This window comes from Ambystoma mexicanum, chromosome 3p (genome assembly GCF_040938575.1).
Source record: "Ambystoma mexicanum isolate Mex_15411 chromosome 3p, UKY_AmexF1_1, whole genome shotgun sequence".
NCBI classification, from domain to species: Eukaryota; Metazoa; Chordata; class Amphibia; order Caudata; family Ambystomatidae; genus Ambystoma; species Ambystoma mexicanum.
In genome coordinates this window covers 1,132,152,671-1,132,166,314 of record NC_090925.1, presented here as the reverse complement: position 1 = coordinate 1,132,166,314, position 13,644 = coordinate 1,132,152,671, and the positions used below count along the sequence as shown (strand labels likewise).

Below are 13,644 nucleotides of genomic sequence, written 5' to 3'. Positions count from 1 at the left end.
AAATGTAAAGTTCTATGAGTCCTGTTGTCCATGCAAAGATTTCTTAAGGGCCCGCGAAGAGAGATTAGTTGCATACAAATATGCTATTTTGTCAGGTATTATCCAAATTGGTCGTTTACAATTGCTCGAATGAACAATTGACCGAATTTAAAGGGTCACAATTGACCTTTTCACAATTGACCGAATATATATATATATATATATATACATATATATATATATCGGTTTGGTAATATATATATATATATATATATATATGGGTTTTGGGGGGTTTGGTATTGGGTGGGGGGTTGTGGGGGGTTTCCCCCCACATATATGGTACAATTGACCTTCACAATTCGGTCAATTGTGAAAAGGTCAATTGTCATTCGAGCAGTTGTAAAACGATCAATTCGTATACAACCTTTTGTCATACTTGTGGATGAAATCCGTGGGTAAACCTGAATGATACTGCAAGGTGCATTACCAAATCTCGCCATTTTGCTTTGTCTCCCTATATATTGAGCATTATCCCCCCGGATATAGACAAAGTATACACTGCTAACTCTGATTAGACAGTTGTATACCGGGTTTCCTCTCCTTGTAAGTAGCATTACCAAATCCAACTTGATGAACCCGATATGCCAATGGCCTCTTTGCAGCACACATCTTCTAAGAGATAGGTCTGCAATGGTGTGGTCTGGAGCAATCCAGCAGCGAGACAAGACTAACAACAACATACGTTTCTAAAAAGTCCTCTTTCTAAGGAATCCATGTAAGCATGTCTTGCGTCCCTGTAAACCACAAAGTATTGGGTAAAACAAGTCATTCGCACAGATGTTCCTCTGATAATCTTCTGAGATACATCACCAACATTGAGTGGCGCAGCATTCTTGCATGACACGTTCATCTCACTAAAAGTGGCACCCCATATGTATGGGTTCAAACATCTCAGAGCATGCTAAACAAAAAGCACAAACTGCTGCCATGAAAAGACCCATTTATGGCACCAAATAATTTAGTCAATTTTTACAAGTTTAATTTTTGCAATGTGTTGCCCAATGAGGACACCTTCCTAATAAACTATATACTTTTGAAAGTAGACTTCCCAGGTAATACATGAAAGAAAAACTTACTTTGATCACTCAAGATTTTCACCCATACCACAGTAAACCAAAATCTAGAATGCCAAAGCACACGTTTTCAGTAAATACGAATGGGAAAAACAATTAGAAAGCCCATCGCTTTGCATCTAACAATAGAGCTCTAACCAACCTTCATTGTGGACCTGCTGCTGGTCACAGCGGTAGCCCAGATGCCTGAGTTCGGATGGCTCAGGTTCATTAGGCTAAGGCCAGATGTGCACCCAGTTTACCTCTAATTTGGTAGAATATTTGTAATCTACATTCAAGGGTGCAGGTGCTCCCGTCTTCCTACCTGGAGGCGGCTGCACCTAGAGACAACAAACAACATTATGCTACCCTTAAAAACAGTTAATAAAGAGACTCTAGGCACCAGTAAATGGTTTTGACCCGATATGTTGACTCTACATATAAACCACTTGAAATATTTAAAAATCGACCAAAACAGCAAATTGATGAACAAAAACCTCATAAAACCTGCAGATTGGGTGCAAGCAAACAATGCCATGGCTCCCAAAGTAAGGCGAGTGCTACAAAGAAAAGAGATTTCCATGCCATATTAAGCGTGAATGTTTGCAAAACAACAAAGCTTTCTATTGATTTATGAAGCAGCCAGGTGCCTTCTGGAAGCAAGTACCTCCTTTGCATATCATTCGACATTTAGGTACTCTGGAGTGTGATATCCACTCCAACTGAAAAGGTCAAGCACCTGAAAGTACTTCTTAACTCTGACACCAGCTTCTCCCTCTGAGGGAATGCACTCATTAAGAGAACAAATCAACCCACTCAACATACTGTGGAAGATCGTGTTACGACTTCAATGTATCCCTGCGTGGTACGGATCAGGGCCTTCGCACTGACACTTGTTGATGACCTCATTTCTACTTATGCTTAACAGTGGAGGCCCACAAGTGGCTGCTCATAGTAAGGAAAGTCGAAACAATCTAAGAGGCTTGAGGGGGTTCTCCCACCTAAGAATATTTTTTTTAAATATCAGTTGAAATGGTGCAATTTTACAGCACATTTTTTTTCTACAATTATGTAAACCACCATACTAAATGACAACCAGTTCTGTAGAGTAACATGAAGAAAAGAAACTAAATGTCAGTTCGCCAATAGTAAACAGTAGTATTTTACAGCACATTTGCATGCTCCCTTTGCCCACCGTATATGGCATCTTTGCCAATTTAAATTACAAGTTAATATTGGCTGTGTGCATAATATATATTATTATTATACTTTATTTGTTTAGTTTTAAAAAATCTTTACTAATTAAACACACAATATTTACATATTATTCTACACATTCTTTTAAAATTAGACTTAATATTAAAATTAAATTACATACCTTATCTCATTTCGTTACATCAAATCGCACCAGTTATAACTCACATCTCATTGGCTAATTACAAATTGATAGTCCCGACAGTACTTCTTAGCATTAGTTTGACAATCTAATAATATGTTCTTCAAAACTTCAAAACTACACAATTCATATTAGAGACTTTCCATCCGTGTTAAACTCTTATTATTAAGACAATCCCTGTTAAACCAATCCATATAAAAATTCATGTTAAAATCCATGTCAACACTCAAATAATGAAGCAGGAGTAAGACGATAAAACCACAGTAGTTCCTTCTTACTTCTCATAAGTATCCTTAAATCTATGTAATTAGAGGTAGTCTCTTTTAGATTTTTGACCATAGTTGATACAAGGCTATATGGACCCTTTGATTCTGTGTATTCTTCAATCTCGTTAGCCTCATATTCATATACAAATCGTCGTAAAATGGTCATATACTCGACTCCCCCGACTGGACATTCTGTGAGTATGTGGCGGGGAGATTCAAGCATGCCTTGTTTTTTACAGATACGACAGTATTGTTCTTCTTGTGTCAACTTTAACTGAGCACCACATAGCGCGAACACAGGTAATTGGTTAGTACGTAATCTTTTTATGAAAAACCAGACTGCAGGATTTGGACATTGGGCCTCATTACAGGTCGGGCGGTCCGTAAATAACAGTGGCGGTAAACCCGCCGCCACTGTTAATTCCGGACCGCCCGATCCCGAGTCCTGCAGGCGGGAGGTGGCGTTCCCGCCAGGACTGACCTGGCGGGTTTACCACCACCCGCCTGCAGGCGGACGAGGAAACACCGGCACCATCACGAGATGGTGCTGGTGTTTCCACGATCCCCATTCCCATTGAGTCCTATAGGACTCAATGGGAATGGGAATTTACACCATTCCGCCTCCGGAATTCCCGGGACACCGGGGTTGTAATGCCCCGGTAATTCCGGGAATCACGGAGGCGGAATGGTAATACAAGTCCAGCAGTACCCAGGCGGTTTTACCGCCTGGGTTACCGCCGGACTCGTAATGAGGCCCATTGTCTTAGATATAGTTGTGGCTAAAAGTACTTGTGCGTTACTCCAGCAACATAAATATGACTGCAGAGTTTTCCCAGGTGTATATAATTTTTATTCCTGTCCCAAATTTATATTTTCATTGTAAACCCCCATCTCAACGTTTCATAGGGAGTCTTTTTGCATAATTAGGGTACCATCCCATGGACTTAAAAAGCTGATCAGCTTATCTCTCAAAGCTGTCATTACTACACGTTTTATTTTCTAATAGTCGGAGCGATTGACATTGTGGGTTAGAATGGAATTTTAAGTGTAAGAGCCCATGCTTAATATATATCATATTTGCCACTGTAATACCAGGCTTTCAATACTCCAATGCCCACAGGACATGTCACCATTGCCACTGTCAAACCAAACAATACCATGAAGCTGATAGTCCCACTTTATGCCATCAAAGCCACGCTGAGAGGCTTTCATGATGCTGTTACCCACACTAGATGTCATACTTGCCACTTTACATCACATTCATGATGCTGGTGCCACCAATATATGTCAGCATTGCTACTTTAAAACACATTTGTAACACTGGTATCCACAACATTTGGCAACATTGCCACTGTAAAAGGATTTTCTAAGGAAAGCACATGGGACCCGCTGGGAGCAACATAAGTTGCTTGCTAGTCAGGCCCTGAATACATCTTTTTGCTGTCGTTTTTGCACATTTAGAAAGTATAGCAGCTGATCCAAGCTATGACCGGGGAAACGCCAAGGGAGTATTGCAGCTTTTAACACAGTTTCAGATGGTATGCCATCTGCTTTTTTTTAGCAGATGCTGCCACCCCTTTCTAGATTTTCTCTTGCGCTTAAGAAGGAAGTGACTGAAATGCCAGAACTCATTAGCTTTATTTCTATTTTAAAAATGACTCTGCATATCTTAAGGGAAGAGACTCCCTTGAAAGGAAGTGAGCTTAATACTCTTACAAGCAAGGCCAATAAATTATTGTCTGGAACCTGCAAGTATATTTCCTATCGAAGGGTCCAATTTACACATGTGAGTGCACAGGTTCTGAAAAATGTCAAGCAACAGTGTACAAAATATATCACGAACATTGAAAAATCCAGTGAAGATAGACTGTCTTCTATTGAGGACAGTATCTATAACTGTGCACAAGTGTTAGACACAAGATTATAGCCATCATAGTTAAGAGTTAGAAAAATATGGAAATAATGAAATTGTTACAGTGACAGAACACCTTTCTGATTTAATTGTTGACTGTAGTTCTTCAGTAGTAAGTTCTGGAGCAATTCTGCCTCAGTGGCAAGAGTTTCAATTATTTGCTCATAACAGCCTTTGTAAACTGCCAGCAAAAGAGATCCTGGTAAAACTGGCGAGCCACTCGGGCACCTCATATCCCCAGCTTGTAAAGATCATACATTTCGTGAGGGGTTTCCCTGTGTCACATGCAGTTGCAGAACGCTGCTTTTCCTGCATGGACAAAGTCAAAAATGATTGGAGGGCATGCCTGTCAGAAGCGTCTGTTGAAAGACTAATTTCTATTAAGAAGCAGGGCCCTTCTTCTGCAGTTTAAATCCGAAAAGGCTGTCAATATATTTTTTGGCGTGAAACCTAGGTGTGCTGGTGGTGTGGATGATGACTTAAAGCCTAACTCTCCCAAAAAAGAATGCATGCACACCAAGCATGGCCAATACATATCTTAGTCCTACATTCCTTTTAAAATGTTTTTTCCAATTTTAAACCCAGCAGTAGCCCGTGACTGTTTTATGCCAAACATTAGCTAAATGAAACTTGATAATAAAATAAAAATGGCACACGCACAATTGAGTCTTTATTGATGTATTGTTGTCCATTTGAAGGGCACCGGACTATGCCACACTGCTGCTGCTGCATGACCCAGACCCACAGAGCCTTGAACTGAAAAATAAAATCAGAGCTTTTTTTACCATAACTATTTTTTTTGTCCATTCATGCAGCGAACCTTCACATTTTACAGACACTCATTGCACTAATGTATTACTTCAGAGGTACATAGAAATTCTGTATTCTTGTTAATGTTATGCCTTGGGGTACAACTAACTTCTGGTGACATTAAAAATATTAGTACAAAATTGCTAATCAAATAAGTTTGTTTGCCAATCAAAGAAATTGTAATTAGCAAATTCCACTAATCCATTTTTGAAAACTAATTTATGCCTTGCCTACACCAGTCCCTGTGGTCCACTTGGCTATAAAGAGGGCCAAGTCCCTCTTTTGGGAGATCATCTGAAGACTTAACAAAAGTACTCAACCTTGGAGCCTGGCTGAAGGTAAAACCTGCCTTACATCTTGGATCAGTGAAGGAAGGCCAGGATATCCAAATAGGAAAGCAAGATCCCGCCCCTAAACTTCTCCCAAGGAACAGAGGGAGGTAAATGACCTTTCTGCCGCTCAAGAAACGGTACCCAGTCAGCACACAGCGTGCCCTGCTAGGCTCTACAGCAAGCTTCCTGGATAGGAAGTGCCAGAAGGTTTCTGAACCCACAACCAAGGACAAGGCAGCTGCCTGCAACACACTCCACAGCTGTGGGCCACCCACCTTAAAGGATGACACAAGCCCATTGAAGAAGCTGGGAGAAGTGCCTCGACGAGTATCTACCAACGTCTGCCTTAAAAGACATTTTAGAGCCAGTCGAGTTCCTCTATCCGTAACCGACGGCAATCCTGACCGTTGTCAAGCCGCCGGCGCTTAAAGACATCCAAGAAGTCTCGGCCAGTGCTTCAAAACTGCCAATCATCACTGAATGATGATTCCTGACCCAGAGCCGCTGTGCAGGACTGCCTGCAGCCGTTCGTCTAGCTTTGCTCGCCGAACCGTCTTGCTGGCTGATTCCCAGAGCGGACTCCCATCTTGAGCTCTGTCACAGACCATGTTGAGCACTAAGAATATCTATAGCACCAGGTACATTGTGGTTCTTTCCCCCTGGTCCTTCCCAGAAGGCCCGTAGAGAAATGTTAAGATCCATTGCTCCCTTCGTGCTGAAGCCAAGAAACTTTAACAAACTGTTGTGGTTATTAACCATATCAACTACCCTCCTGTCAGTGTCCAGGGTGCATCCCTTTTCCTTCTTTGAAACTCTCTGTCCTCTGCATTCCTGTACAGGGTGGGTTGTATTTTGTAGTGTTGTTAGTGTCGGTTGTGATCAATAATGTCGATATTTTTAATAAAACCTTGACTGGACACTCCTTTTATCATTGGGTAATGATTGTATTTTCGCTGTGTTGCAACTAACCCACAATCCATGAACTTTCGTTGATAAGCCTGCCGTTCTGTCCATGTTACCAAAATCGGACAAGGAGGTTTATAATTTGCTTGTTATTCCAATCTGTTCGGATCCCTTCTGGTGAACTAGAGGTGTGGAGCTGATTGATGGTTTAGAAACTGTTATTCACCCCTGGACCACTGTTACCACGGACGTTGATTCATCACAAATAACAGTGCACATACCATAAAAGCAGTGTAGAAAGAAACAGTGACGTTATGCACCACTGTTTTGACACACACACACACTATACTTTTCATGGGAGAGTCAATCACAGACTAAAGTCCTAGACAATGTCCTAGTGTTTTTCTCCCACACTGTTGCTGTGTTCCACTCCTGGGCCTGAACCAGTATTGCACACCCATCCCACATACAGGTTGCTCTTGGCAGACCACTACACTTTCTGTCCTGCTGCCAAAGGCATCAAAGGCTCGAGACCGCCACCCTGAGTGCACGAGCCCGCCAAAAGCCACACAATGCCAAGAGCAGCACAACCCCCAGAGTATTGAGTGTGGAGCGTCACACCTTTTCAGAAAACAAGGACAGGAATGCAGGTGGGGAGTGCCGAGAGACTGAGCAAGGGTGACAAGGAAGGGAGACAGGGTGGGTAGAGAGGCACAACGGGTACACAGGAACCAGGATAAGGAAGGGAGTCTGGAGCGGGCACAGACAGTGGGACTGGATGAGACAGCAGCAGAGGGAGGGAAATGGGGTAGAGGAAAAAAAGGGGGTTCAGCACAGAAAGGGCGACCAGTACAAAAAACAGAGAGTGCACCCACACTAGGGGAGAGGACAGATTGCAGGGTGGAAGGGTATACAATGCAGGCCATGGGCTGGCAAGAGAGTAGGGAGGGAGCAACTACGGTATTAATATTTACAGAGCTGTTCTCGCTATGCCTGTATGACCTGCCCCTGGCACAAGGATACATACTAAGGCTCAACCCTGGCAATGGCTTGATGAGTGACATGCAGAGACTGCTCTTTGCCACTGAGCACCTACTCCACCCCACAGGCTTCTAAAATCTCTCAACGTTACACCAAGTTCAATTTCCATCAGTCGACCCCCAAGGTCTAGCACACTAAACACATACTCTTAACCTATCCTTTTCCTATGAACGCCACACTTCAATGTATCCACTGCTACTCTCCTAGCCCAAGTGGCACCCTCATGATATGATATGATAGGTTATTTATAACGCGCTTAATACCCAGCGGTTTCTAAGTGCGGACCCGTGGATCGAACCTGTAAGCGCGGGATCGGGATTCGAGCCTGTGTTGCGCTGCATTTTCTTACTTCCAAGACACACTTGTTGCCCCAGAGCTATCCTTCCTCCCCAAGGATCAAAGGTGATGGCTGAGGATGGGTTACCAGAAAATAGGTGGTGATTCTGGATGCCACCAAACAGAAGAAGGTTTCATGTGGTTATCACATCCATTGACCCAAAATAGGTGGCAATTCGAGATTGGGTAAGAATGGATAGATTGATGGGAGTTAAAAGATGTTCTGGTATCATTGTAATAAATCCCTGGCAAGGTCACATCTGGAGTCCCCTGTCCAAACAGGAAGCCACATCCTGTAGAGACACGCCCGGGATGTGCGTCACACATCTTATAAAGAGAAATTGAAGGTGCAATGAAGGAGGCTAAATGGTGCCTCACGACCTAAAATTCAGTTTTAACACAGCACTTCCTTCTGCTGTTTATATGTTTTCGATTGGCAATTAGGGGAGTCAAGTCACAAAATGATACAGTAAATTGCCCAAGATCACAAAAGTTAATAAAATGGGGAAGGCAGAACTAGAACTCAGGGGTGATATTACAGAAAGATTGTGACCCGGCCAAAGCAAGGTGCTGGCTGCAAACCCGTCATTTGTGAATGTGCGCATAAACAGGTTAGCTGACCTCTGCTAAAGAAAAAGTGCATGTGCGTTTTACTGCACATCCAAAATATCATCTGCTGTGCATAATAAAACACACAACAGGGGCCAGGTTACAGAAACTTTACACCGGTGCAAGTGCAAAGTTTGCACGGTATTAGCACTAGGGCAAAGTTTGCCGTAGTGCAACAAATGTGCATTTTCACTGCATGTGTGTACGAGGGCAAAGTTTGCCCTAGTGCTAATACGGAATGGGGTTAGCACTAGGGCAAAACTTGCCCTGATGCAAAAATGCATAAAAAACGTATCTTTTTAGCAATAGGGCAATTTTAGGCCTGGTGCTTTAAATATGCCAAACTGCACTTGTCGAGGTGCAATGGTTTTTTTAATGTGTCCCAGTGTTTTAAAAAATAGGACAAAGGTTGCCCTAGTGCTAATTCCATGCAAACTTTGCACTTGCACCGGTGCAAAGTTTCTGTAATCTGGCCCCCAGTTCGGCCTATGCCCGGCAATGCACACATGCACTCCTGGGGCCAGATTACAGAAGCTTTGCACCAGTGCAAGTGCAAAGTTAGCAGGATATTAGCACCAGGGCAAAGTTTGCCCTATTTCTTAAAACATGGGACATATTAGAAAACAGTGAAAAGATATATTTTTTTCACCAGGGCAATTTTTGCCCCAATGCTTATAACAAACCAAAATGCACTTGTCATGGTGCAATGTTTTTCAAATATTTCCAAGTGTTTTTAGAAATAGGGCAAACTTTGCCCTAGTGCTAATACCGAGCAGCTTTGCACTTGTGCAAAGGTTCTGCAATCTGGCCCCTGGTCTATTTTATGTCATGGAAGCTACGTATATGTGTGTGTGCGCTAAGAGCGGGTTGGCAAGCACATTCTTGGAGTGCCCTGCAAGCCTGCTGCAATAATGCCCAAGGTCCCTTGGTTTCACAGCTGACTAAGCCACCTGACCATGTAGTCCTCTCCCACACTGGGTTGCTGAATGGTCTCTAATGCGTCTAACCAGAGTAGAGGGCCGTGTAACAAGAGACACTCTCATTGTGTTAGTGTCTGTAGGCGTGTTGAGGGCAAAAGTAAAGACTGGGCGAGAGGAGTGAGGGGGGAAATCTACTAGGTACAGTCCAAAGCCTATAGACATCTGCAGAGTAAATGAGGCGCGCATCGTGCATTGAAGCATGGCTGCTTGGAGGTAAGCTCAAGCAGTAACACAGGGCGGGTCTCGTACACAGAGCAGCTCTCGCGAGAAAGCAATGCAGCACTGTAAATAGAGTGAATGCGTTTGATTCGCGTACAGTAATTAATGTTGTAAAAAAAAAAAGGACGAAATTGGTTTTGCCCAAATATTTTTGGTGTTCTAACAAAGATCCCTAAAAGTAACAAAACAGATTAATAAAAAGGGTCTTACTGCAAGCAAGGCCTGTCTGTTGTTACTTTTGTGCCTCCTCTTGAAGACTGCTCTGACAGCAAACATGTCTCCATGTCTGTGCTGAAAGGCATGCTTACTTGCCTGTATTCGCCCCGTGGCTATGCAGGATCTAGGTTAGAACACCGAAGACATTTTATTACCACTTTTTTTTACCACAAAGTGCAGAGCGCGGGGGGCTACCACCCTTCTGTTTGCCTAACTCCCAACCCCTTTCTATGTACCTAAACCCAGCCCACCATCTACCTATTTGCGGTAAAAAGTGTAATTAATAAAAATTAAAAAATCGACCAAATCAAATTCGACCAAAGAGGCGAGTACCACTTTCATCCAACATTGCTAGTCCAAGTTGGCTTTCTCGCTCACACACTTCTTCCATTATGTTGTCGCTCCCCTACCTGAACAAAAGCCCAGAAAACCATAATCCACATTATCAAATGGTCAGCCTAAAAAACGCCACTGCACACACACAGTGCAGGGATGAGAATGGAGCAGGCGGGAAAGAGAGAACGCTAACTGTCACTTGACAAAAGCAGAGTCCAGCAGCATCCTTTCATTTTTGCCTGCGTCACACCCCAGAATGGAAAGCGAAAGTGATTGCACCACATTACACAGCAAGCCAAAACAACACCAGAGCATTCAAACAAGCGGCTGTAAGTCCCAGCTTTTGCAGAAATGGTGACGCGACGTCAGTTCACTCTTCTTATACCCCCGCACCTCTTTTCAATAATATCTTGGCATATCTTCTCATCAAGTGCTCTGATGATGCAATGGGCACTGACTGCAAAGGCTCAAATGTGTGTCAAGGTTTGGAAAAACACACCACACGCACAAAAACACAGACACACAAACACACGCACATACAAACACACAGGGCCCGAATTACAACGCGCTTTTTAATGCAATGTACCAACTGAAAAACGCTGCTTCGTGAATGGGGACCACACACAGCAAATCACACTGGGGCTTGGGATGTTAGCCTCTTGACCCCGCTCAAGTTCAGATAAGAGAGTTGGGGGAAGCTATAATGCCCCCTCCCCCTAAACACCTACGGCATACTCCTTACATAAAAACAAACCCCCTCTTACCTCCATGCGTTCCAGCCTCCAGACAGCACAAGGTGAACAGGGTTCCTGAGCACTTCGGGTTTTATAATCCATTTGTTTCTGACAAGAAATTCAAAAGACAGCCCATATAGATTGCTCCGTGTGCCCCAGGCGTTTGCAACTGTGCAGCCAGCGAGGCTCACGCCTCCAGCCCTCCCATAAAGCATGTCACTTTCACTTTCACTTCTGCGCCTTCTGTTAAGAAAATCTGAGCGAAAGGCAACATGTGGCCTGCAGCCACAGCAACTTCAAGTAATCAGCCAGCTCGCCCACGCGCATATCCTAACATTACCCCAATTCTCAGCCAACCAGATTCTAATCTTGAAGATGGTTGTGATGGGATACACAACAGAGGCGTCCAAGCGTACTGTTCAATTCATCTGTTCATTCTCTTTCTCGCTGTGTAAGGAAGGCTGCACAAGGCTGGAACTCACCAATGAGCTAGTTAATTTGCCAAGATGATAATGAGAGTCAATTAATAGGAAGCCATGTCATAGAGCAAGTAGTTGTCCAGAGATACAGGCAAACACTAGGGAATGAGAACTTACTTGCGTAGTAAAGCTGTAGAAAATGATTAGTGTAGGCTGGCAAACTCCTCGGGCACAGGAGATTTACAGAAGGTTTCTCAGTGGGCTCAGCTCGCTTGATTCTGCATCAACTTTTAAGGGCACACTTGTTTCTAAACTGGGAGATGAGTGCTGTTGCAAGGGGTCGCCAGTAATTGCCTATCACACTCTGTCACTCAAGTACATTTTCCACTGTAGCCTACCTTCACTTTGTCACTCCTGTAGTGAGGTACAGGCTTCAGTAGAGGCGGGATTCAGACTTTTGTATCTAGGCACCCCATTGCAAGAGGGTTTAGGGCTTTGGGAATTTCCGAGCGTTCTATATCAGAACTGATACAAATATTTTGTTTTAGAATTAGACATAAATGCGTTTGTTTCTTGTTACACTGTTTTTACTTGCTACTCTTTCCACCAAGACGTGGATACAAGACTCAAGTTGAAATTTTATTGACCCAGCCTCAGCCCTAGAAACATTTCATGAAAACCTTCTGAAATTGCCCATCTCGATGATAATCATTTTAATTTACTTCAAAAGCTAGAACGACTGAATTACGCAAGCACGACATGCGAACATGTGACAGATCCTACCACATCCATGCCAGCCTTTACGAGGCACCCATCTCCCGGCCAATCTACCAACTTCCTAACAATGCAAATTCTTTAGCATGGTCTCCAAAACGTTCGTTCAGAGTTGTCAAACTCCAGGCCTCGAGGACTGGGATCCTGACAGGTTTTCAGGATATCCCTCATTAATATTCATCATTGTATGCACATTTATCTCATGAATATTAAGAGATATCTTGAAAACCTGACCTGGATCCGGCCCTCGAGGCCAGGAGTTGGACAGGTGGGTTCTTTCATCTCTTGCCCAGTGGTCCTAGCTGTGGCGGTCTGGCCTACAGGGAAGTCTGGAAATGTCCTGGTGAGCCTCTGCACCATGGACCTCTTTCCTAATAGCACTCAGAATTTTGAAATTGCTGCTTGCAGCACACACAATTAAAAGGCCAGAGAAGAAGAACAAGGCAACAGGGTAACCCGCTTCCCCACTGGAGTCCGAGAAGAGTGGAGTTAAGTTGAAGTGGATCACTGTGGTGAGGAGGAGGCCTGTCGGCAAATAAACCAACAAAAGGGCCGAATAGACAGCAAAGTTGTTCGGTGTGATTTAATATCAAACCCTTGCATGATACTTGCCAAAGAGGGGGGTTTTATGGCAATAGAGTCTCAGACACCAAATGCGGCGGCCCAATCGAAAACCCAGAGACAGATTTAAAAGTGAACCACTTATGAGTGATCAGTTTTTGTCAAAATTCTTTAATGGAATAAACGAGTTGTGGTCTCCTGGTTTCTTGGCAGGGTGTCAACATCGTTCTGATTTAAAAAGAAAAATATTGTCCTACCTCTCTTATCGACACTTTAGCGGAATTATATGTTAACGTTGGATTAGGTTCTCTTGGAGAAGTAGGTGATTGATAGTAATATTCGATTAAATTTACTGGCTAGGTTCAGGAAAGGTGTATCGACCCCTTTAATTCATGCATTTGTCCGTTTAAGGGCCCAGACATTGTATTTTGTTTTAACTGATCTTTGATGCAGTTCCCCAGGCTTTAATGTGAAGAGAACTGGTGAATTTGGGATAACGGTTGGGCTTTCACCAGCCATTTGTGCCTTGTATAAAACCAATATTGCAATTGTGAGGTTTGGGCAAGGGCGTGACGCTGCCAAAAGCTTCCTAGCCAGCTAAGGAGTCCGAAAGGGATGCCTCTCAGCCCCCCTTTTGTTTTTATAATATATAAATGTGATGACTCTGGATTTGAATAATATGGAAGCTGGAAGGAGAAAATGTAGGTGT

The 13,644-nt window shown here is 43.3% G+C and overlaps 1 long non-coding RNA gene across 1 annotated transcript in view; it reads right to left on the bottom strand.

The window, feature by feature from the left end:
- Nucleotides 1-11,410, bottom strand: part of LOC138581304 (uncharacterized) — a 321,659-nt gene extending 310,249 nt beyond the window's left edge. Inside the window, exon 1 of the long non-coding RNA XR_011304512.1 lies at nucleotides 11,212-11,410. This is a non-coding gene — a long non-coding RNA (uncharacterized lncRNA). The remainder of the gene's footprint in view (nucleotides 1-11,211) is intronic.
- Nucleotides 11,411-13,644: the final 2,234 nt, after the last annotated feature.